The sequence below is a fragment of the Lissotriton helveticus genome, chromosome 1_1, assembly GCF_964261635.1.
Source record: "Lissotriton helveticus chromosome 1_1, aLisHel1.1, whole genome shotgun sequence".
In the NCBI taxonomy this organism is placed as follows: Eukaryota; Metazoa; Chordata; class Amphibia; order Caudata; family Salamandridae; genus Lissotriton; species Lissotriton helveticus.
In genome coordinates this window covers 1598082087-1598105317 of record NC_136057.1, presented here as the reverse complement: position 1 = coordinate 1598105317, position 23231 = coordinate 1598082087, and the positions used below count along the sequence as shown (strand labels likewise).

The 23231-nt window shown below is 50.3% G+C and overlaps 1 protein-coding gene across 1 annotated transcript in view; it reads left to right on the top strand.

Annotated features, from left to right (window-relative positions):
• The first annotated feature begins 3978 nt into the window (after positions 1-3978).
• Positions 3979-23231, top strand: part of SP7 (Sp7 transcription factor) — a 36408-nt gene continuing 17155 nt past the window's right edge. Inside the window, exon 1 of the mRNA XM_078687636.1 lies at positions 3979-4075. The gene's annotated coding sequence lies outside the window, so the exon portion shown is untranslated. The remainder of the gene's footprint in view (positions 4076-23231) is intronic.

Below are 23231 nucleotides of genomic sequence, written 5' to 3'. Positions count from 1 at the left end.
GCCAGTGGAGGTCCCTGAGGTGTACGGTGATGTGGTTGTGTTGTGGGATATCGAGGATAAGTCTGGCTGTGGCGTTCTGGGTGGTCTGGGGTTTTCGAAGGAGTTTTTTGTTGATTCTGGCATAAAGTGCATTGCTGTAGTTCAGTCTGCTGGTGATGAGTGCGTGAGTGAGGGTTTACCTGGAGTCGGGGGGATCCACTTGAACTTCTTGAGAAATATGCGGAGGGTGTTGAAGCATGCGGAGGATACGTCATTGATCTGTCGATTTATGGTATGTGATGAGTCGAGTATGATGCTGAGGTTGCTTAAATGGTCTGTTGGGGAGGGTCAGTCTCTGGGGGCGGGGCAACCAGGTGTCGTCCTATGAAGAGGGGGTGGAGCCGAGGATGAGGACTTCTCTTTTTTCTGAGTTGAGTTTCAGACAGTTGTTCCTCATTCAGGTTGCGAAGGCTTTCCTCCCTTCTTGGATGTTGTGCCTGGTGATGTCGGGTTCCTTGGTGAGGGAGAGGATGAGCTGGTTGTCATCGGCATAGGAGACAATGTTGAGCCTGTGGTTTCTGACGAGGGTTGCGAGGGGGCCATGTAGACATTGAAGAGAGTGTGGCTGAGGGAGGATCCTTGGGGTACTCCACATCTAATCTCTGTCGGTTCTAAGAGGAAGGGCAGGAGTCTTATTCTGGTCTTTCCTTGGATGCCAGCGTCTTGGAGCCAGGTGGCTAGTGTGCTGTGGGAGACGGTGTCAATGGCTGCTGATAGATCCAGGAGGGTGAGGGCTGCCGTATGGCCTTGGTTGAAGAGGGCGCGGAAGTCGTCGGTGGAGGCAAGGAGGGCAGTATTGGTGCTGTGGTTGCTGTGGAATCCGGGTTGAGAGGTGTCTAGGATGTTGTTGGTTTCTAAGAAGTGTGCTAGCTGGGTGTAGACAGACTTTTTGATGACTTCAGCTGCAAAAGGAGGCAGTGAGATGGGCATGAAGTTCTTGAGGTACATCGGGTCTGCGGAGGGCTTCTTTAGGAGGGGGTTGGCTTTGGCACGCTCCAGTTGTCAAGGAATGTGGCTGTCTTGAGGGAACAGCGGATAGTTCGGGGTAGCTCGGTGCGATGGCAGTGGTGGCCCTGTGGAAGAGGTGCAGTGCCAGGGGTCAGAGGGTGCTCTGGAGTGGATGCTCTTCATTGTCTTTAAGGTGTCTTCTGTGGTGAGTGGGCCCAGGTGAGAAGGGTCTGTTGGGTGGCGTCATTGGGGGTGGTGGGTGGGGCAGTGCAGTGGTCTTGGTCATCAAAGTTGTCATAGAGTGTCTTGATTTTGAGGTGCAAGAAGGAACTGAGTATGTTGCAGAGGTCTTGGGAGGGGGGGCGTTGGTTGTTATGCTGTTGGGTTTGGCAAATTCCTGTATGATGGTGAAAAGTCCCTTGGAGTTGTGGGCGTTGGAGAGGATTCTGTCTTGGATGAAGTTTTTTTTTGTTGATTTGATGAGTTGGTGGTGTGCTGTGATGGTTGTTTTGTAGGCAGAGCGTGCTTCTGGGGTTTTTCTCTTTCTCCATGTCTTTTTCAGTCGTTGGCAGGAGCTCTTGGATTCTTGGAGAGCCGTGGTGAACCAGTTGGCTTTCTTGTTGTGTCGTCTCATGGTGTCCTGGAGGAGGGCGAGAGTGTTGGAGCAGTTGGCGATCCATTGGTGGAGGTTGCTTGCCGCTGTCATAATTATGGGAGGAGTGCAGGTGAGGGCAGAGGTGAGGTGTTCTTCGGAGAGTTTGTTCAAGCTTCTTTATGGGAGGCGACCCATGTGCTTGTGTGCGGTGGGTTTCGTAAAGGCGAAATGGATACAGTGGCGGTTGGTCCAGAGCAGTTCCGTGGTGTGGCTGAAGCGAATGTTGTTTCCTCCGGCGAAGATGGAGTCAAGAGTGTGTCCTGCTGTGTGAGTGGGGGTGGAGACAAGTCCTATGTTGGTGAGGTTCTCTAGGAGGGCAGAGGTGTTGGGGTTGCTGTGATTGTGCAGGTGGAAGTTCAGGTCTCCAAGTAGTATGTAGTCTGTAGAGGCGTGGGCGTGGGGTGCGGTGAAATTGGCGATGACATTAGTGAAGGGGTGCAGCGTCCAGGGGGTCTGTAGGTGAGTGTCGTTCTGGAGTATGGCTGGATCTGGTAGTGGATACGTTCCATGGGGGAGAGGCGTCATCCGAGTTAGTGGTTGTCAATCGGAGGGAGCTCTTTATCAATTAGCAATCAATCTAGCTCTTCGTGGTAGAGGGTTCATAGCTTGAAGCTTGTTTTTATATAAATAATATGTGGGGGGGGGTTCTCCTTCGGGTGGCCAACTCTTTCCAGGTAATTATGGACATGAGCTCCAAACCTGAGCTGAGCGTTTTAGCTACAAATCAGTGAATTCAGGTGTGTTGGTTAAATGAGCCAGTTCACAACACCCAGAATGCTTTAGGCTGACCCACTGAAGTCCAAGACAGGGCACTGTGCCCCCAATGAGCTTCGGGGAGGTAGGCACCCTATTTCAGGGGGGCAGCTCGTGGATTTCATGACGTGTCCCATGGTGCAGAACTATGGCCTCCAATAGATATATATTCGTTTGTGCGTTCAGCGAGCTGCCCGTTTATGTTACATTGGTATTTCTAATTCATTTGAAATGTCCTCTAGGACTGCGGAGTTTAGTTTGAGTTCGTCCTCCATGGGCCACAGAGGTTTAGCAGTTTATGAAGGATCTCCTGCAGACCTCGTCGGGAGCGCACGTGCCAACATTTTGAAAGACGAACGGAAAAAATGGGGATTGTATTTTCCCTGCACACTTTCATTGAAGCAGAGGCAATTTCCTGTGGTCGACAGCTAAAATGAAGCCGTTTTGGCTTAAAGATGGGGAGTGTCCGGCCTGTTGACAGGTGTGCAGGGGAGCAGAGTCTCTGCACAGAGCGGGCTTCTGATATCTGTGTCCTGGGACCTGAGGCCTCGTGTGCTTATGCTCGCTGGGGGGCATGTGGAAGTGAACTGGGCTAAGACAGCGCTGCTATCTCTCGCTCCCCTTCTTCCCTTCCCCTGGGCCCGGTGGCTTGTATCAGCGCTGTGTGCAACGACAGCACAATATACCTGCTCCTGCGCCACATTCGCAGAGTTTAGAAAGCCCTGGGTAGCAAGGGGCGCACCCTCCGAATTCGCTGTGATTGCTGACGCGTCCTTCTTTTCATATTTCACCTTCAGCCCTCCTCACACTGTCTCTTTCTTTTAACCTCTCTTGCTTTCACTCTGTCACTTCTTGGATTCTTTCGCTTCTCTAATATGTTTGAACTTTTCCTCTCCTCTGTTGCTAAGTTTCTACTTTCCAATAAGTCATACTTTATCCCCTTCATCTTTATTATTTATTGTTCTCGCTCTCCGTTCTAATAATTCAAAGTTTCTCCCATCGCTAATATGTAATACTTTTCTCCCTCTCCTCGCTAATATTTTGTCCTATTTCTCCCTGATTTCCCCTGGTAAGTCTCCCTTTACTCTCTGATATTTCGCATTCTCTCCTCTGTAATCTGGCTAGTTGTCTCTCCACTCGAATGTATTAGCCCCCCTTCCCCCATATCTAACACCCTCTTTTCTTACATTTCTATTCTCATTTCTGCATCCCACCTCGAAGAGCTCTAGTCCAGCACGTCTCTCTCTCTCTCTTGTGTATGTCCAACTCTCTGCCTCCACTCTGATGCTTGGTGGCCTGTCCCTTTCCCTCCATCAGTGCCTCTCTTGGGAGGCCCGTGGGGCCAGCTCTTTCCCTCTGTACCTGTCCCCTCACCTCTCGCGTCTCTGTCGCCCCAGTGGTGGCACTTCGTTGCCAGGCCCCGCCCCACCCCCTCTTTTACGAGCCTCGAGGAAGTGCAGCGCGGGTTGAAGAGACTGGCCGGCTCGGGGCTCGGGGTGGTAATTAGAGGGCGGGCCCTGCGGGGGGAGGAGGGAGGAGGGAGGCAGGGAGGCGAGGAGAGGCCTCCGCCGCCGGCCCGGCCCACTCGCCCAGAGCAGCTTGAGGTGAGCGGAGCAGCGCGGCGGCGGCGGAGGCAGAGCGGAGCCCGGACCGGCATGGCCTCATCGATGCTCGAGGCAGGTAACTCTCGCTCCTTCCCCCGTGCTGTGGGCTGGGCAGCAGCTTCAGGGGCAAGCGCTCAGAGGCTACTTGAGAGGTTAGAGTACTCTCTCTAGGTAGCAAGAAGTGCTGGTACTGTGCCTGGGGTACTCGCAGCCGCCCCAGATGTTTGAAGCACTTTATGAACACGTCTTGTTTCTGCCTGTCATGGTGATCTGCGCTATCTTGGGGTAGAAGTGCGGCTTCTTTCAGTACTTGGGAGGTTAGAGTACTCTCTCTAGGTATCAACAAGTGCTGGTACTGTGCATGGGGTACTCGCAGCTGCCCCTGCTGTTTGAAGCACTTTATGGACACGTCTTGTTTCTGCCTCTCATTGTGATCAGTGCTAACACGGGGGTATGAAGTGAAGAGTGTCCCAGTAGGAGAGGTCGAAGTACCCTGAGTATTGAGTAGGAAGTGCGGTGTCATCAGTATTTAAGTGTTTTCTAAGTGCCAACTGTTACGGAGAGCCCCGCTATACCTGCAGCTGCCCCGGCGGCGTGCAGCACTTTGCGTACACTGCTTGTGTCTGTCTATCTCGAGGGCCTATGCTCATGTGGGGGCAGGAAGAGCGGATTATGCCAGTACTTGGCAGGTAGCGGCGCTCTCGGTACCAAGGAGAGCTGGGACTGAGCGCTCTGCGGTACCCGAACCTCATGCAGCACTTTATCCGCACTTCTTGCTTCTTCCTGAGATGTGCATCTACTCTGCCGTCGGGGCAGGGAGGGCAGCATCTCTCGGTACCTTCGAAGTGCATACACTCAGAGATGCCCACTCTTGAGGCAGGGATTCATGCAGACGCTCATCCTGTCTCTTATCGGCCCCTTCTCCTGGCACCGCGGCGCACGCAGAGAAAGGGTTTGCGCAGGATCACAGCGCGCTCATATGGGGGAAGCCGGGATCAGAGGTGAGTTCCCATGACACGCAGCGCACAGATGAGCCGACGGATCTCACCTCTGCCCAGTCAGTGATGTGACGCATACAGAGAACTGGCAGGGCGCCCCTGCCCGCGTCTTTGGGGCAAGGATACCCCTAAGATTTGGACCTGCCCTATAAAGTGGAGTGCGTGGGTTGAGGACAGCATAAGGGAAGCCTTCGCAGGTGTTTAATATTCTAGGAAGAGAATATAGATGTGACTGTAACAGAGAGCAGACTTATCGGGACTATGGAAACAAATAGGAATGTCACGGCCCACTTATGTAACCCCTAATACTGTGTGGCCGACTCTCTCTAAAAAGTCACACTGTTGGCCGATAAGGGGCGCCTGGCGCAGTTCAATAAAGTGATCTATCCAGGATCCCACCGCTCCACAAGGTAGGTAGCCGGTAAGTCAGGCGCTAGGTGGACCTTGGCGCCCCTGTCCAGCGACGCTCCTAACAGGGAGGGCACGCGGGGCGCTTGGCACACTGGCAGCGCCTGGCGCTCTGTACTGCGTTCACAGCTGAGGGGCCCGTGCTGTGGAAGGGGCCTCTTCACGGGCTGATTAAGAAGAGACATTCACTCCATGGGAATGCCCTGTGACTCACCCATAATCTCCATGTACTGCATGCAGGTGTGTGTCTAGAGTATAAAGTGTCACTCATCTCCTTCTTTCCATCTCCCCTTTCCATGCTCCTTCACACTTCCTCTCACCTGTTTTCTCCAAAGGGCTCACAACAACCCGACATTCATTTGTTTCTTTGATTTCTTTTTTTGAAGGGCTGCACTGTGCGTTTTCCCGTCTCGGCACTTTCGAGAACAGGGGTTGTCCAGTCTGCCCCTGTTGCACCAGCGTGCAGCCTTAGTGAGCCATGGCTAAGGGAGTGCGCCAAGCAGGTTCTCGTCTGGCTTGCACCCTTAGAGAGTCCTGCCTGCGACGTCGGACTGACTGCTGGTCTCCACTGAAGATGTGCTCGAGCTTTCAGTGCCAGGGCTGATACGAAATAACCCAGGTCTGAATGGAAACGTCGCCTCTATACACGTGTTGTTTAAAGTGCTTTGAAGCAGAGAGCCTCTGGCAGGAAGTGCTTCATACATTATTACACCGCGAGGACCGGGGCAGGCACACGATGGGCGCTGGGCAGATGTTCAGGGCTGTTCACCTGAGAACTTTATTGGCACCTCGTACGATGCATTCCTGATGAACCAACCCTTGTTATGTATCTCAGTGGGTTGTGGGCTGTCGACGGAGCATAGCGGGGGCTTGTGGGGATGCCGTCAGGAGGTGGGCACCGGAGTGCATGCACACCTGTGCCGTCCTGTCAGAGGTCGACGTACCACTGTCCATGCCATGCTTCCTTGCTGGGAGGAGGTGCCCAGACAAGGCGAGTGTGCCCACGACATGCGTGCCCGGCACCGGACACACACCTCCGTCGTCAGGGGCATAGGGAGGATGCCACTGACTTCCAGGTCCGGCGGAACTCTTCTCGCGACTCCACTGAGGGTCAGCCACCTCCTAGGTGGCCCTTTCTCTGCTCCCCATACGCGGCCGAGAACGGACCTCTCTCCCCGCGTCGGCCAGAGGCAGAGCCCGGGCCCGGCCCCTCTCGCTGCTGCGGTCGCTGTAGACAGCAGACTCGAAGGGCATCTGCTCATTACTGCCCCAGGAAGGGGCTTTCAGGTCATTAACTCGCACTTGAAGACCTCATGAAAGCATCACAGCGAAGCCAGAGTTTAACGCGAGCCTCTTCCGCTGCCCAGGGCCTCGGAACGGTGAGCCAGGCGTCTGACAACTACGACCCTCCTTTCTGACCGCTGTCCGTCTCTGCAAGCACCCCGGCCCCTGTCTCTGCAGACACCCTCTGAGACTCTACAGACACCCCCTGAGACTCTACAGACACCCCCTGAGACTCTACAGACACCTCCTGAGTCCCTGCAGACACCTCTTCAGTCTCTACAGACACCCGCTCAGACTCTGCAGACACCTCTTCAGTCTCTGCAGACACCCCCTCAGACTCTGCAGACACCTCCTGAGTCCCTGCAGACACCTCTTCAGTCTCTACAGACACCCGCTAAGACTCTACAGACACCTCTTCAGTCTCTGCAGACACCCCCTCAGACTCTACAGACACCTCCTGAGTCCCTGCAGACACCTCTTCAGTCTCTGCAGACACCTCTACAGACTCTGCAGACCCTGCACAGTCTCTGCAGACACCTCTTCAGTCTCTACAGACACCCGCTCAGACTCTGCAGACACCTCTTCAGTCTCTGCAGACACATCTTCAGTCTCTGCAGACACCTCTTCAGTCTCTGCAGACACTGCCCCAGTCTCTGCAGACACCGCCCCAGTCTCTGCAGACACCCCCTCAGACTCTGCAGACACCCCTCAGACTCTGCAGACACCTCCTGAGTCCCTGCATACACCTCCTGAGTCCCTGCATACACCTCTTCAGTCTCTGCAGACACCTCCACAGACTCTGCAGACACCTCCTCAGTCTCTGCAGACACCTTCACAGACTCTGCAGACACCTCCTCAGTCTCTGCAGACACCTCCACAGACTCTGCAGACCCAGCACAGTCTCTGCAGACACCTCCTCGGTCACTGCAGAGACATCCGCAGTGTCTGCAGACACCTCTTCAGTCTCTGCAGACACCTCCCCAGATTATGCAAACACTTCTTCAGTCTCTGCAGACACCTCCACAGACTCTACAGACCCTGCACAGTCTCTGCAGACACCTTCCAAATTACTGCAGACACCTCCCCAGTCTCTGCAGACACCTCCTTAGACTCTGCAGACACCTCCTTAGACTCTGCAGACACCTCCTCAGTCTCATCAGACACTCCCTTAGACTCTGCAAACACCTCTTTAGTCTCTGCAAACACCTCCTCAGTCTCTGCAGACACCTTTTCAGTCTCTGCAGATGCCCCCTCAATCTCTGAGAACACCTCATCAGTCCCTGCAGACCCTGTATAGTCTCTACAGACACCTTCTCTGTCTCTGCAAACACCTCCTCAGACTCCGCAGACACCTCCCCAGTCTCTACAGACACCTCCCCAGTCTCTGCAACCCCCCTCAGTCTCTGCATAGCCCCCTTAGTCTCTGCAAACACCTCCTGAGTCTCTGCAGACACCCTCTTAGACTCTACAGACACCTCTTCAGTCTCTGCAAACACCCCTCGGTCTCTGAAAACACCGCCCGAGTCTCTGCATAAACCTCCTCAGTCTCTTCAGACACCTCCTCAGTCTCTGCAGACATCTCCTCAGTCTCTGCAGACATCTCCTCAGTCTCTGCAGAGCCTCCTCAGTCTCTGCAGACCCCCCTCAGTCTCTGCAGACCCTGCTCAATTTCTGCAAACACCTCCCCAGTCTTTGCACACACCCCCTGAGTCTCTGCAGACCCCCTGAGTCTCTGCAGACACCTCCTAAGTCTTTGCAAACACCCACTCAGTCTCTGCAGACCCTCCCCAGTCTCTGCAGACACCTCCCCAGTCTTTGCACACACCTCCTGAGTCTCTGCAGACCCCCTGAGTCTCTGCAGACCCTCCCCAGTCTCTGCAGACACCTCCTCAGTCTCTGCAGACACCTCCTAAGTCTTTGCAAACACCCACTCCGTCTCTGCAGACCCTCCCCAGTCTCTGCAGACACCTCCTCAGTCTCTGCAGACACCTCCTCAGTCTCTGCAGACACCTCCTCAGTCTCTGCAGACACCTCCTCAGTCTCTGCAAACACCTCCTCGGTCTCTGCAAACACCCCCTCAGTCTCTGAAGACCCAGCACAGTCTCTGCAAGCACCTCTCCAGTCTCTGCAAACACCCCCTCAGTCTCTGCAGAGTCTCTCCAGTCGCTGCAGACACCTCCTCAGTCTCTGCAGACACCTCCTCAGTCTCTGCAGACACCTCCTCAGTCTCTGCAGAGCCTCATTGGTCTTGCAGACACCCCATCAGTCTCTGACAACCCTGCTCAAGCTCTGCAAACACCTCCCCAGTCTCTGCGGAAACCTCCCGAGTCTCAGCAGACACCTCCTTAGACTCTGCAGACACCTCTTCAATCTCTGCAGTCACCTCCTCAGACTCTACAGACCCTGCACAGTCTCCACAAGCTCCTCTCCAGCTTTTGAAACCCCCTCCTTAGTTACCGCAGAGCCTCTCCAGTCTCTGCAGACACCTCCGCAGTCTCTGCAGAGCCGCCTTAGTCTCTGCAAACAACCTCCACAGTCTCTGAAGACACTGCTCAATCTCAGCAAACATCTCCCCAGTCTCTGCAGACACCTCCCCAGTCCTTACAGACACCCCCTGGGTCACTGCAGACACCTCCGCAGTCTCTGCAGACACCTCTTCAGACTCTACAGACCCTGCACTGTCTCTGCAATCACCTCCCCAGTCTCTGCAGACACCTCCTTAGACTCTGCAGACACCTCTTCAGTCTCTGCAAACAACCCCCACAGTCTCGGAAGACACTGCTCAATCTCTGCAAACATCTCCCCAGTCTCTGCAGACACCTCCCCAGTCCTTACAGACACCTCCTGGGACACTGCAGACACCTCCGCAGTCTCTGCAGACACCTCTTCAGACTCTACAGACCCTGCACAGTCTCTGCAAACACCTCCCCAGTCTCTGCAGACACCTCCTTAGACTCTGCAGACACCTCCTCAGTCTCCGCAGACACCCGGGCTCAGTTTCTGCAAAAATGTCCCCAGTCTGTGCAAATAAGGCCCAGTCTGCAAATACCCGATTCTCCCAGCCTTTTCCGTATTTGACCTCCAGGCGCTCTTCTCCAAGGGCACCCGAGAGGATGTTCAATGTTCTATTACTTTCAGGACAGGAGGGGGTTCGGCTGCCGGACAGGCAGGAAGCCCACCTCAGAGGGCCGGACCTGAAGGACGGGCACGAGTGAATGGCCCAGCAGGCCTCGGGAGCCAGAGCTGCTGAAAGGCGGCAGAGGCGCGTTTCATTCCTTTTAAGACGGTAGGTGAGCTAATGAGGCCTTGTCCCCCTCGAGTCCAGGGTAAGACGTCCCTGCGTGTACCGGGCACCGGAAGTGTTGCACAACAGCACTCCGGGCGGAGGCTTATTTAAGGCAGATGCTGTGTGTGAGGAACTGCGACATCTTTACTGCATAAAAGCTGCGGCACCTTTTATGTGCTTCTTCGTGGTCATTAGGGAAGGTATTCCTTGTACACAGAGCCACTGCTTAGGAACCCTCTGCTGTTTATCAATCTATCATTTATGTAGCGCCTCCTAGCTCTGTTCGGCGGTTTGTAAGCGCTGTGTCTTCCAGATCCGCCCGGGGAGGCTGTGCACGTGCCGTGTTAGCAGTCGCAACGATACTTTCTTTACATTTTCCTCTTAAGTATGATAGAGTGTGTTTTGCTCACTGGTGTGTCTCTATCTGTGTGCTTCTATGCGTGTTCCACCAGCGTGTAGTAGTGCATTGGGCTTGCGTTCGAAGAAGTGATGTGTCTGCTTTGGCACCAGATCAGATTCATTCATTCCAGCGCCTAGATGCAGTTTTTTTTATTACTGCGCTAGGTAAAAGTTTTTTTTCTTAAAAATGAATTTACATTGACTGCCGTGTCAGGACAGCGTGTAATGCGTGTGCGCGCTCTTGGCGAGTGAGGTGAGGTGATCTGTGCGCTCCACAGGTGGGTGAGATGGTGATGGAAGCGCCTCCTCTTCGTCTGGTGTGAGGGTGAAGTTTGCTCTGGGTGTGGCGTAGACGGACGAGGACGGTCTCGGGCCGGGTACCGTCCGCGGGGGTGTTTCTGGCCTGAGCGTGGGTGGGATGTTAAGGGCGTGGGATCAGAGGTAGCTCGGTGGGTTCTGTCGCTAGTAGCGAGTTGTGGACAGGGGGTGGATAATCGCAGTTTGGTTTCTTCTGTGCTGCAGCTCTGCAGAAATATTGGATTTGGTGCAGTGTAGGAGACATGTGTGAACTCTAAGAGTGGGTGAGAAGCCCAGGGAGTACTTTTGTTTTTTGTCCATACCTGAGCGAGAAACGCGAGTTCTTGATTGGAGGAGGCTGGAGGCCAGAAAGGGAATACTCAAGCTGTTTTCCTGTGTGCACACAGAGTGCTTGTACTACCTGGGACAGTATAAACGATAGACGTGAGATCGGTATTTCCCGAGTGAGCGACATGTTGGAGGAAGCATTTCACTGTTAGACGGGTGCAGGGGGAAGGGCGAGTGACAGGGTGAAATCTGCTCGGAAGGGCAGTAAGATATCCCATCGGTTGTTTCTGTTTGAGGGCAGAGGAAGGGGGCACCCGAGGGCTCTGGGGTGGAGTGGAGCAGTGCCTTCTTAACGCATGGGCACGCTGGTCAGTTGCCCAGGGGCCCCACGAGCATGGGGGATCCATGCTAATCTATGCAACATTTGTTTATTCGCTGTATGGGCAGGGCCTAGTGCACTGATTTGCCCAGGGGCCTATAATGCTATTAAGGCGGCCCTGGAGTGTGTAGGGGGGGGTGAAGCCTAATGGCTAGAGCGGTCGACCTCAACACTGGGGAACCGGGTTCGAGTCTCTGCAACGACGCTCAACATCCTGTGATTCTGGGCAAATCACTTAATCTCCCTGTGCCTAAAAAAATGAATGTGTCCATCTGTAATGAAACTGGTGCTCATGTATAGCGCTCTGATAACCGATGTCTCGGGTCTAGTTTGCACTATATAAAACTCTATAACATTTTTTTTTAAAGAAAAGAATAAGAGGCCGCATGTTGTAGTGGAAGGGCCATAGTGCCCCACGGCTGATCTCAGATTGTGTTCGGTGTACGTCGTCTTGCCGTATAGAGACGGGGTGCTTGCATTCTTCCGGTTCAGTTGTGGGTGAGATCTCTCCTCTCCGAGGGTGGGTGACATTTTAGGCGTTCTTCAGTATTAGCGCAGGGGCGGCCTTAGGCATGTGCAAGCTGTGCACCTGCACAGGGCCATCAAACCCCAGGGGCCACCACGCCAATATATATCCTTAATATAATAATCCTCTGAGGATGGATACAGATTTGTGAGGCGGCCCCTGGCAGGGATTTGGCGGCCTCCGGCTCTGTTCCATTTCCAAACACCCTGACCACCCCCTCTTCACTGGCCTCCGCGCTCCGCCCTGCCCAGACCCCCTCTTCCGGGGCCCCCTACCTACGCTCCCTGCCCAGGGCCACCATGAGCCTAGAGCCGCCCCTGATTAGCGCAGTGACAGGTGAGATCTGTCTGGTCTGAGGGTGGGTGAGATGCCGGAGGGCGTGCCCTGATATTTATAGGTTCTGGAGCGGGTGAGACTGAATCTTCTACAGGAGCCCCCCTCACCCCCCAGTCTTACCTAGAGCATCTTACCTTGAGTGTGTACCGAGGGGTCACCTGCCTGGTATCAGACACACTCAGGGCGAGATCTCTCTTACATGAGGTTGGGTGAGAGTTAATCTAAGAGGAGAAACATTCCAGCGTTAAACCGGATGAGAAGGATGAATCTTTTCAGTTCACGCTGCTGTGTGAGTTTCTGTCAGGTAATCAGTGGTACAGAAGGCGCGCTTTAAATGCTTGGCATGCTTACCATATCACCATGGATCACCTTCTGTTAACAGTTGTGCCCCAGCCCCTGTCCGCATGGTCCTCAAACCACCTGGAAAAACTGATAAAACCCTGCAGGCAATTGTCCCACCCACATTCAATGACCAATAGGACCCCAACACCACTGAGAATATTCAGAAATGCTAAAGGAGCGCACCCGTTCTCACGCCTCCGGAAGTGGACATGGAACAAGGATCCCCTGAACACCAGTCTATCGAAATTCAGTAGCGTCAAGAAAAAACCTAGAAATCTCCTAGTTTAAAAGACCCACAGCACCCAGAGGCAGACGACAAAGCAAAGACCCCCAGGAGAAACTCAAAGACTCGGTCATAGCAAGAAACACAGCTGCATCCAGGGGCGACTTCTCTGCTTTGACGGAGGAGCGTCGCCCCGCAGAGCAGGTCAAAAGAAAAAAACAAAATGATAATAACTCATTGTTATTATCATGTTATTTTTGTGTTGTTGCTCAGCTGGGTTGGGGCGGGGCTGGGCTTTAGCAGAGGAGCTGGAGGAGGAGTAGTTTCCACTCTCTTAAGTGCGCATGATGGTTTGGCCGGCCTTCTCAGGACTGCCAAATCAGCGCGCGCACTTTGCATGTTATCCGCACAGGCTCTGGTGGAGAACATGCCCAGGTTCCCTGTCCCCTTATGAGCTCCGAACCACGCCACTCAGACCAATCACAACAGTGCATTTTGATTGGTTTAGGGAACCTGAAAGTCTGGGTGCTTCCTGCTCCTGCTTCCTGTCCTGGAAGCAGTCCGCAGGCGGAGAGGACCGAGAGGAGGCTGTGGCGACACACAGGTAAGTGATTGTTTATTTATATTTTTATTCCTTCACCCCTGCGACCCCTTCCCGCGCCATTAAATCGCAGCCACCACTGGCATCGTCTAGAGACCGATGAGCATCTATTACATCCAAAATCAACCAGTAATACTTTCTGATTGGAGCACAACCATTATTAAGAGCAGAAGGAACACCTGGCTCAGGAAGAAGAGATCGTCAAAGATCATCAAAAAACCGCACTGCCCAATTGAAGAGAACAAAGAAACACCACCAGACGAAACCTCAAAATCTTCTATAATAACAGACTGAACAGCATAGGCAGAAGGGAGAGCACCGCACATCACCAGAAAAAAGTACTACACAAGGCCAAACAGTAGGATGGAATCTAACTTTTCCAGTGGAGTATGAAACCCGTCATGCATTAGAAACTGTGTGCCACCATATATTACCAGGAGGAGCATCACAGCCTCCGGTTGTATGTAATCCAGTAGTGATCAGAGATGGTGAACAACTAGATACCACCATATGTAGTATTATACCCATCTAGTCTACTTAAGAAACCCCGCAGCACTCGGGGAGTAGACACCATAGTTCACGAAGAGAAACATCACACCCTCGCATTCTACGAAATCCGGCACAGAGAACAAAAGAACACCACCCACAGATTCAAATGGCTGTCCTCTTTTTTTTTTAATTATGTTGAATTTAAATGGGGTCCCTTATACTCAATCATTTCCCCATTCAAGGTCCATATTTGAGCTTTGGATTCAAACCCTACTGAATTAATACCACTAACTACTGTTAATACCAGCCAGAGTTAACACCACCAACTGATGGGTTGACTTTCAGATTAAAGAAAACATAACCAACAGCTGTCTTGACTTAACCAAGAAAAAGATGTGTGCTATTCAGTTTTGTTTTTCCACGATAGCCTTGAAGTTTTTACACACCGCCACAGCCCAAGGCCGCCACCCTCACGCCTACTCCCTTTGTAAATCTGGGCCTCGTATTAACCTGAATCTTTAGCTCCTGCCACAAAATGATCTTTGTAGGTTTGATAAGTGGGGTGAAAAAACTAGGGGGTCTCTCAAAGGGACGTTTGCCTGATGTAATTAGGGTGTGGCTTAAAACACATAAGCTAAAAGTCTGTGCTTAGCATGGCGTGCAACCCGGCTGGCAATTTGCTGCTTCTGTCTTTGCATCCAGATATATAACACAACAAGTAACGCCATACCTACAACAAGTCAGGATTATTGGCTTTGTCAGTGGTTGTTAGTTGCATATGATAAATAAGCTACAACTATGGCTTATTTGTATAAAATGTTGAAAAGACTTCAGTTCCGAAATGATGAGCCTGAAAGTACTATAACGAGTCCCTCTAAGGTTGCATCACATCAGTGAAGGGTGGCTACTGGCTCTGCTGCTGAGTTAAGATTGTGTTTTTCATGCTGAGGGCAAAAATAGAGAGCCCGATAGGGACCCATCTCAGCACTTGCTTCTTAGAACTGCTGCTGCTGAGCACTTAAAGCCCTGACGTTAAGACTATACAGCGTCGGTGCCCGATGTGGGGTTGTAAGCTTTATGACTTCAGCAAGAAATGCATGAGACTTAAACCATGATGATGCGAGGGTTGCATTTTCAAAAGTGAAGCTTTAAAAAAGAAAAAGAATTATTATAGAAACCATTTTGGAAACCAAACTTTTTCTGCAATAGCTGGCGTGCATGTATATTGCAGTGCCTGGCCTAAATAAGCCATCCATTTCAGAGAGCCCAGCTTATCTTTCTGTCCCATTTAGACAATTTATAGCATGGGAGCGACTCATTGTCTTGTCTGCTGGGAAATGTAAACTCTGGCTAATGAAAACAATTGTCAGCCAACCAGAATAAAACGGTATCTGTGGTCAGGAACATATATAACTATTTGAAATCTGGAAAAAAACGTAGTCAACTTGTAAGTTTATTAATACCAAACGTATGTGTTGTACAAAATATGAAACCTGGTAAAGTCGCTGCATGGATGCTAAATCACCCCATACGCACAAGTCCTTGCATTAGAATCTGGGCACCATAGTCGTTGTTTACATTGCACGGATTGTGTTAAACCACCCTTTATTGAGTTGTGAAATGGAAAACATGGCTGGATACATGATGCCCAGTGTACACAGCGGGCTCTGCAAACATTAACTGTGCCGGAACTGGAATACATGTGAGTGTACCAGCCAGGCTAGAGGTGGACTGAGCTTTCAGGCCACACTGTCCGCTGCCGGGGTCAGTGTTTGGACTGAAAGGGTTGGCTAAGCATTGAGGCTCGTGTGTATCATTACCCAGTAAATGCCATTTCTTCAAGGACATGCCAGGACGGGTTGTCAGTACACACTCCAATCCCCTGCAGAACCAGGTTTCCTCTGCAGGTTTGGCTAATGATTAATTGGACATGATGCCTGCATCTGTCTGTCCAGCATCTATCCATCTGTTTATCTGTCTCAACATCCTTTTGATCCTGTGTGTGTTAGTGTCGCTGTTAGTGTGTTGTCTGTTTGTGTGTGTGTGTCCCATTGTGTATGGGTTTCTGTGCTTGCTGTGGTGCTTCTAAGCCAGTTGATCTGTGCTCAAGAGAGGGCGTTTGTCGACTTGTACCCCCATTTGTCTTTTGGCCCGCACTCTGCCATACGTGACTATATGGTTTGTCTGTGTGTAAAGGGCATGGGTGCAAAAAGACTAAAAGAAAAGCGTGCAACTTCCCTTATCCCTTACTCTGGCATCATTGGCATTTTATTCTTCCCATTGTCTATGTTTACCTGCGTGTGTGTTGCCTGTGAGTGTGGGTTTTCCTATGTAGTTATCATCTGTGACCTAGTTTGTCTTTTTTGTATGTGTGTAAGTGCCACTTTATATAAATAGGTGCCTGTCAGCTCTCAGTGTGCATTCGTGCCAGTAAACCTGTTTGCCTGTGTTGATCGGTGCTTGGATGTCTCCTACTATTATTTGCTCTCCATGTGTGATTTTGTCCTATGTACATTCATGGTGGTCCTTTTCTATGGTGCCCACATGTCTATTGATCAATGTGCAAGGGTACCAGGGTACCTGTATGTCTATTTATGTGTAGCTGGTTGCCTACAGGCCTGTGTGCTTGGGTGCCTTTCTGTTAGGGTGTCAGCGCTCACTTGAGCGACTTTTGCTCAGTGAGTGTAGGAGAGAGTAAGTCTGGTGACCTCTGTGCTTGGGTGTATGTGTTAGCATGTGTGTGCCCTTGTGTGCCTGTTGATCTGAGATTGTAGGAGAGAGTAGGTCTAGTGATGCCTGTGCTTGGGTGTCTGTGTGTTAGATGTGAGCGTACACTTGTGCAACTGTAGATCTGTGAGTGGGGGAGAGTGTAAGGATGGTGACCCCTGGGCTATTGTGTCTGTGTGCTAGGTGTGAGTGTACACTTGTGGAACTTTTGATCTGTGAGCAGAGGAGAATGTAAGTCTGGTGACCTTGGTACTTGGGTGTATGTGTGCTAGGTGTGAGTGTACACTTGTGTGAGTGTTGATCTGTGAGTGGAGGAGGGTGTGAGGCTGGTGACCTCAGTACTTGGGTGTCTGTGTGCTAGGTGTGAGTGTACACTTGTGTGAGTGTTGATCTGTGAGTGGAGGAGAGTGACCTTTCTCCTATTGTGTCTGTATGTTAAATGTGAGTTTACACTTGTGCGACTGTTGGTCTTTGAGCATAGCAAGGGGAACAGGAATTATGTCAGGCGGGAGAAGACCATATTATATGGCAGGGTTAGCTAAATTAGGCGGCAAGAAAAGGAAAATGATGTGGTGTAATACTGCATATTTTCTGATAGTATTAATCCATGTGTTTGTTATTTTTACACTTGGTAATACTGTCTGGGCATAGGTTGTATCTAATTAGTACCAGTTTAATACCCAAACATAGCAATAAGCAACACAAAGGTGACCAGTCAACCTCTCCAGAGGGCCTTCCAGTGTGCAGCAACACTTGTTGCTGCATTTTTAGTAAGTTTTGAACCGTTTTATTTCAAGAGTCTTATATAGCGCTGCCTAACCCGCAGGTATCAGAGCGCTTTACAACATTTATCATAATGCAATCGGACACACATTGTTTCAATAAACAGCATTGTCTCCTGTTGAATCTTGTTAAGGCCCGGAGGGGATCATAGAAGCGAATCAAAAGGCAGGCGATGTAGATGCCTTCTTGTTAAGGTGGCTATATTTTTCGCTGGGCAGGGTTGGTCTGTCGGAAACGTTTGGGTTAGGAACAATTTTTTGTTAAAATCTGCAGATTATGCAGCCGATGATGGATTATGTGGCAAATGCGGCAGATCCAGAATTATGCGAAAAACGGTGCAGCCGCATAATCGCATAATGCCAGTGGCCCTGCAGAGGGACGGCAAATCTGACTGTCTCTGTGCTTGGGTGTCTGTGTATGGGTGCGTGCCCCTGTGCTTTGTGGTTCTGTGTTCATGCACTATCCAAGTGAAAAAAAACTATCGGCTTTGTCACTCGTTTCAGCTGCACTTTCCCTGTTAGGAAATTGGCTCTCTTGTTCCATTACTTTTAGCCTTATCTATAAAATAATTAAAAGCAACTCTCCCCTCTTACTTTCCAAGTCTTGTCCTACCTTTGGTTCCCAGCCTCACTCTAGGTTCGTCATGAGGCCCTTCCGTACCTACCACTCCACGGTGAGTACAAACCCGGGTGGGACACAGCCTGCCCCAAGATGGCGTCCTGCTCACCGGAACCCCCTCGGCTGAGACAGGCAGGAGAATAACCGGCACTACACAGGGACAGCGCCCAGAGGCGGATTAGTCCCCGCCGTGGCCATACGTGCTTTAACCCACTCACTAATCCTCATAGGTTAGCTGAAAGTAACTATTTACCGTGACCTGCACACCAGCACTCTTCCTCCAGACTTTACCCAATGGCAAAGCCTTTGAAATGATGTGCTCCAAAAGTCTCATCGCGTCACAGACATGACCCCGTCGGTCAAAGAGGTATTCTCAGAAAAAGTTCAGAATCAGGGACACGTTTTTCCGGTGGGGTTGACATAAGTTTATGTTAATTGCATACAAGATCCAGCCTGAGGTAAGGCAGTTTGTCCTGCGTCTTTGCGCACCATGCGGCTTAACATATCTGTGCATGAAAGGGCGCAAAGGTTGCCGCCTCGTGGGCAAGATGTATGTAGTGGGACGAGGCTCTCGCCACAGGGCCCCGAGGCGCGCTCTCCGCTCGGCACAGTGCGTGCAGCCTGCCTCGTCACCCCATAATCACAGGCCCAGACTCCGCCAGTTACCTGGACGCCCAAACAGGCACCTTGTGCAAGCAATCGCAGGCATTCCGGAAATGCACCCACCCATTCCGTCGTGTCACATTCCAGGCGTGCAGAACCTACCCGGGGGCCCTGTGGCCGGACCCGGCGGGGCGTGCGGCGGGACGGGTGACACTCTGTGTGATCCTGAGAGCGCATCATTGGGTGACTGTACTGTGCCGTGCACTTAAAAACAAGTCCCGTTTCACGTTTGTATAGAAACCGCCATGAAACGAACTCTCGTTGATGAAAATATGAGTCGCGAAATGAACGAGCGCAGTGGTACTCCTTTCATCGAGCTTGGATGGAAGAAAGACATCGGGGCATATTATCAAGACAGGCGATAACATTATCGCCGCTTTAGCGGCAGAAAACTGCCGCTAAAACGGCGATAATGGGCTTGATAATAAGCTCTATGGTATTCCAATTGAAGCCCATGTTATATGTCCTTCACATCTAACATGGGCTACAATTGGAATTCCATAGAGCCTATTATCAAGCCCATTATTGCCGTGGCGATAATTTTATCACCTGTCTTGATAATATGCCCCTTCATTCGGGAGCCAGTAGTGGAACGAGGTGAATGTCTCGCTCTCGCCTCCATTCCTCTTGCTCCCTCTGTCTCACCGAGTGTGCAGAGGTTGTGAAGTGACCACTGCCGGACCCGGTGCGAATCTAGGACCTCCTTATAGAAGACCCCCCACCCCCACACTGACAGAAACAGTGTTCAGTATTGGACAGCCCCCAAAGGCCATTCCAGCAGGTGTCCCCCTTGGTCTGGCAGACAAAGACCGCAAACGCCCCCCCATGCTCCGAGAGGAAACTCCCCAGTACGGGGACATTACTTATTTATTTTTGAAGACGGGCATCAAATTTAAGGGGCCTTCCTTCATAAATAATGTAAGTGGGAACACGTGCACCCCACACAGGCATGACATGGCAGACCCGCGGCCTCGTTTTTTATTCCCGCCATGTATATAGGAGACGCTAATAACAACACATCGTCAAATGACAGTACAGCGTTATAAAACGTCATATAAACCGAGCACTGGTCACCAAACTGGATAATCGTATGTTCCCACTGACCTAAAGTCATTTGAAGTTACATAAAACATGCAAAGTCTCACGAATGGTGGTAGGACAGTACAACGCAGGTAATTACTTTGCCACACTTTTTTTTAGCGTGCATGTCAGGGGCGGCCTTAGGCATGTGCAAGCTGTGCACCTGCACAGGGCCACCAAACCCCAGGGGCCACTACGTCAATATATATCCTTAATATAATAATTCTCTGAGGATGGATACATATTTGCGTGGCGCCCTCTGACAGGGATTTGGCGGCTCTGTTCCACCTCCAAACACCCTGATCCCCTCCCCCCTCTTCACTTACCTCCGCCAGGACCCCCTCTTCCGGCGACCCTACCTACGCTCCCTGCCCAGGGCCGCCATGAGCCTAGAGCCGCCCCTGTGCATGTATTTACCATACATATGTATTTCCCGACGAATGAACAACCTACAGTGAGCAAGCAAGGAGGGCCTTGAAGATTGACTGAGGCTTGCTCCTGAGTTCTTCAAGAACAGTATGTCACCGTAAAGCATAAGTGCACACCTTGCTGCATGCTGTGTCAATGAGAAATAAACACACAATAAATGTTGTGAATGCTCCAAAAAACAGGATTGAGCTGAGGCCTAGTAGATTCCTAGTTTGGCTTATGCCAGGAAAACATAGTTGTGTCCATCCCAGGATTATTGTTTCAATTTCAAAAAGGTCTGCATTAATAAGTAAAAATTAATTTAATCAGAAATTACCATTGACAATGGTTTCAGAGTGTTCAGAGCACTTAGTAAAACCCAATAAACGCGCAAATAAATCTCTGTTCTGTGTTTACAAAATCACAAAAAAGTCTGTCTCAAGATAGAGATCTTATTTTAAGCTTTTGCTAAACAGTTGATGCATGTTATTGAAATTATTACAGTGGAGGATGTTGAGCTGACAAAGCATTTGCTTTCTGGCACGAAACTGTTTTTGCACTGGGAAATAGTCATGAAGGTAACTTAAATAGCTCTTTACACTGCTTTCTGCTACATTTTGTGTGAGGGGGGCGTCCTTTGCCTGGTACATGGGCAATCCAACGCTACCACCCAAGGTTTTTGACACAAAGCCATATCCACTGAAATGAAATTACTCAATTAAAGTCCGGATCTGTATGGTTCTGAAGCTAGGACTGGTTGGTTGGTGCTAGAGCCGCTCCTCGCTTCTGCTTGAGTCAGGTTACTGCATTACACTCTGGGGGTTGGGATTGGTTTGTTACTGAATTAAAGTGTAATGTCTGCTGTGCTGCCTGAGGTCCTGGTGCTAGGACTGGGTGGTTAGTGGTAGATATCCTCCCTTTATCCGTGGAGTTCAGGCCCACTAAAGTGTGAAACACTGCCTTAGCTTCTGCTCCTAGGACTGAAATGTTTGCCACATACAAACGCTGTCCCCAGTTCCCTTCTTCCACGTTAGGGACACTTTCTACACCATGTAAGATTTTCTCTTGATCAGATCCTTGCATTGCTTATTTTCTAAAAGAATAAGCCCTGAAGTTTTCCCCAGAAGCCCTTAGGGAGTGCTAATGAATGGCAGAGGAGCCGAATACCAATGCTGTCTATTCTCCATTCCACCATTTGTTTCTTTCATCCACCTCCAGACACTCCCTGTCTCTTTATCTCACTCCTGCAGGTTCTTTTTCATCCCTGCTTCCTCCCTTTGTGGCTGTTTTTCTTCTCTTTCTTCTTTGTGTGTTTTTCTCCTCATGCTCTGGGTCAAAGTATGATGATGAAAAATAGGTGTTGGTCACTAAGTATCCGTGTCAGTGGACCCCACCTGCATCCACCACCTCAAATTAAGCCCTGGATAGTCAGTCTTCCTGGCTACCTCCCTTTTCTGTGTCCCTCTCTGTCTTCCATAATCTCGCTTTGCTGTCTTCCTTCTGTTCAAACAGACACAGGCTTTCTCCCTCATGTCTCCCACATGATGGCCCCTCTCACAATCATGTTCACTAAGTCACTCACGCTATTGTCTCCCTCCTTAATTATCTGTCGTCTGTTTTTCTGGTCTCTCCTCTTCTTATATGGGCAATGGGACTCTCCCAATTTCCCCCAATTGCACAGACACCAGGGCTGTATTTGAATTAGTTAATTAATGAATTGAATAATTAGGTAATGTGCTTTATAGCACAAAATAGTCTCAGAAAAGAGGATCAGAGGTCTGTTCATGGCATAGTATTCACAAGGAGTTAAAACGTTATCAGAACAATGTATACATGTAAGAGCAGAATAATGCACCAATAGCACACAGAGGGCCTTGTTTACAGCTTGCAGGAATTTGAATTTTGTCCGATATCCGGAGGAAATTCTAAAAACAGGCTTCAAGTCAACCCTTGAATAATAACCATCTCAATAGTATCCCCACAGTGGAGAAAGTACAACTGAGAATTTTACTCTGTATTTCGAATTTCCACAAGAAATCGGAGCATTTTCAGTTCCCAACAAACTGCAATGAAGCCCGGACTCCTAAACTTTCTAAACTTTCTCCCTTCTGTCTCCCTGTCTTCTTTATTTGTTCTCTTGTTCCTCCAATCTTCTCTTTCTCTCTCCTTGCACATTGGTGTAGTGGTACCATTCAGGTTTCCCCATCATAAAGACACCACCAGGCCCGTCTCTAGTGTCTGCCCAATGTACTGCCCCAGTTATGAAGTTACTTGCACTTCATCTAGGCAAGACTTCACGGGGGAGGCACTTGGACTCAGATCTGATCAACGTTTGGAATCAGGACGTTATTCCATATCTCGAGAACCTCATTGACCATGAGAAAAAGGTCTTTTTTTGCAATTGTTACACTTATATTTTGCTTCAAGGCGCAAGGCAACTCTAGAAACGTGGATGCCTATTGCGCCACCTTCAAATGTGCCAGATTGTTGGCCATGTGCCATTGTGGTGGTGTTAATAAAGTGCCCCTTTGGGGAGGGTGTCGACAAATCTTTACCAGCCCTGCTTATATTAGAAGCAGCTCCAAGAAGTGCCAGGTGGTGCAGAACGACAAAAACTTCATGGGTAGGATGTGGGAAGCTAAAAATATCAACTGTGAATTTCTTTGGGTATATTGATAGCTTGTAAAACGTGTGGAGCACAGTGGGAGGCAAGGAAGTAGGGAGGAATATGTTTATGTATAGCGCATTCTGCAAACTAGGCCAACTATGGACTGGTTACAAGACTGCCTTCACTGCAGGCTGTTTCTTATTAATTGTAAATAAACCAGATCTTAATATGGGCCCTGGGATTCAAAAGCTGATGCATTGTACTTCTAATACATTTTAATTTAGCAGCTACTCCAAAAAGGTACAAAAACCTGGAGGTTTGTAGGTCGTTCTAGAAAAAAAGGACGAATAAAGAAGCTTTAAAGTTTAAAACTTCTCCTTCTCTCAGGCCCACCCCCAAACCGTCGCCATAATGCAGGGAGAGACAGAAATACGGGCATTGATTAAACGTAGGCAAGAGCTGAAGACGCACCTCTTTAAAGAACCCCAC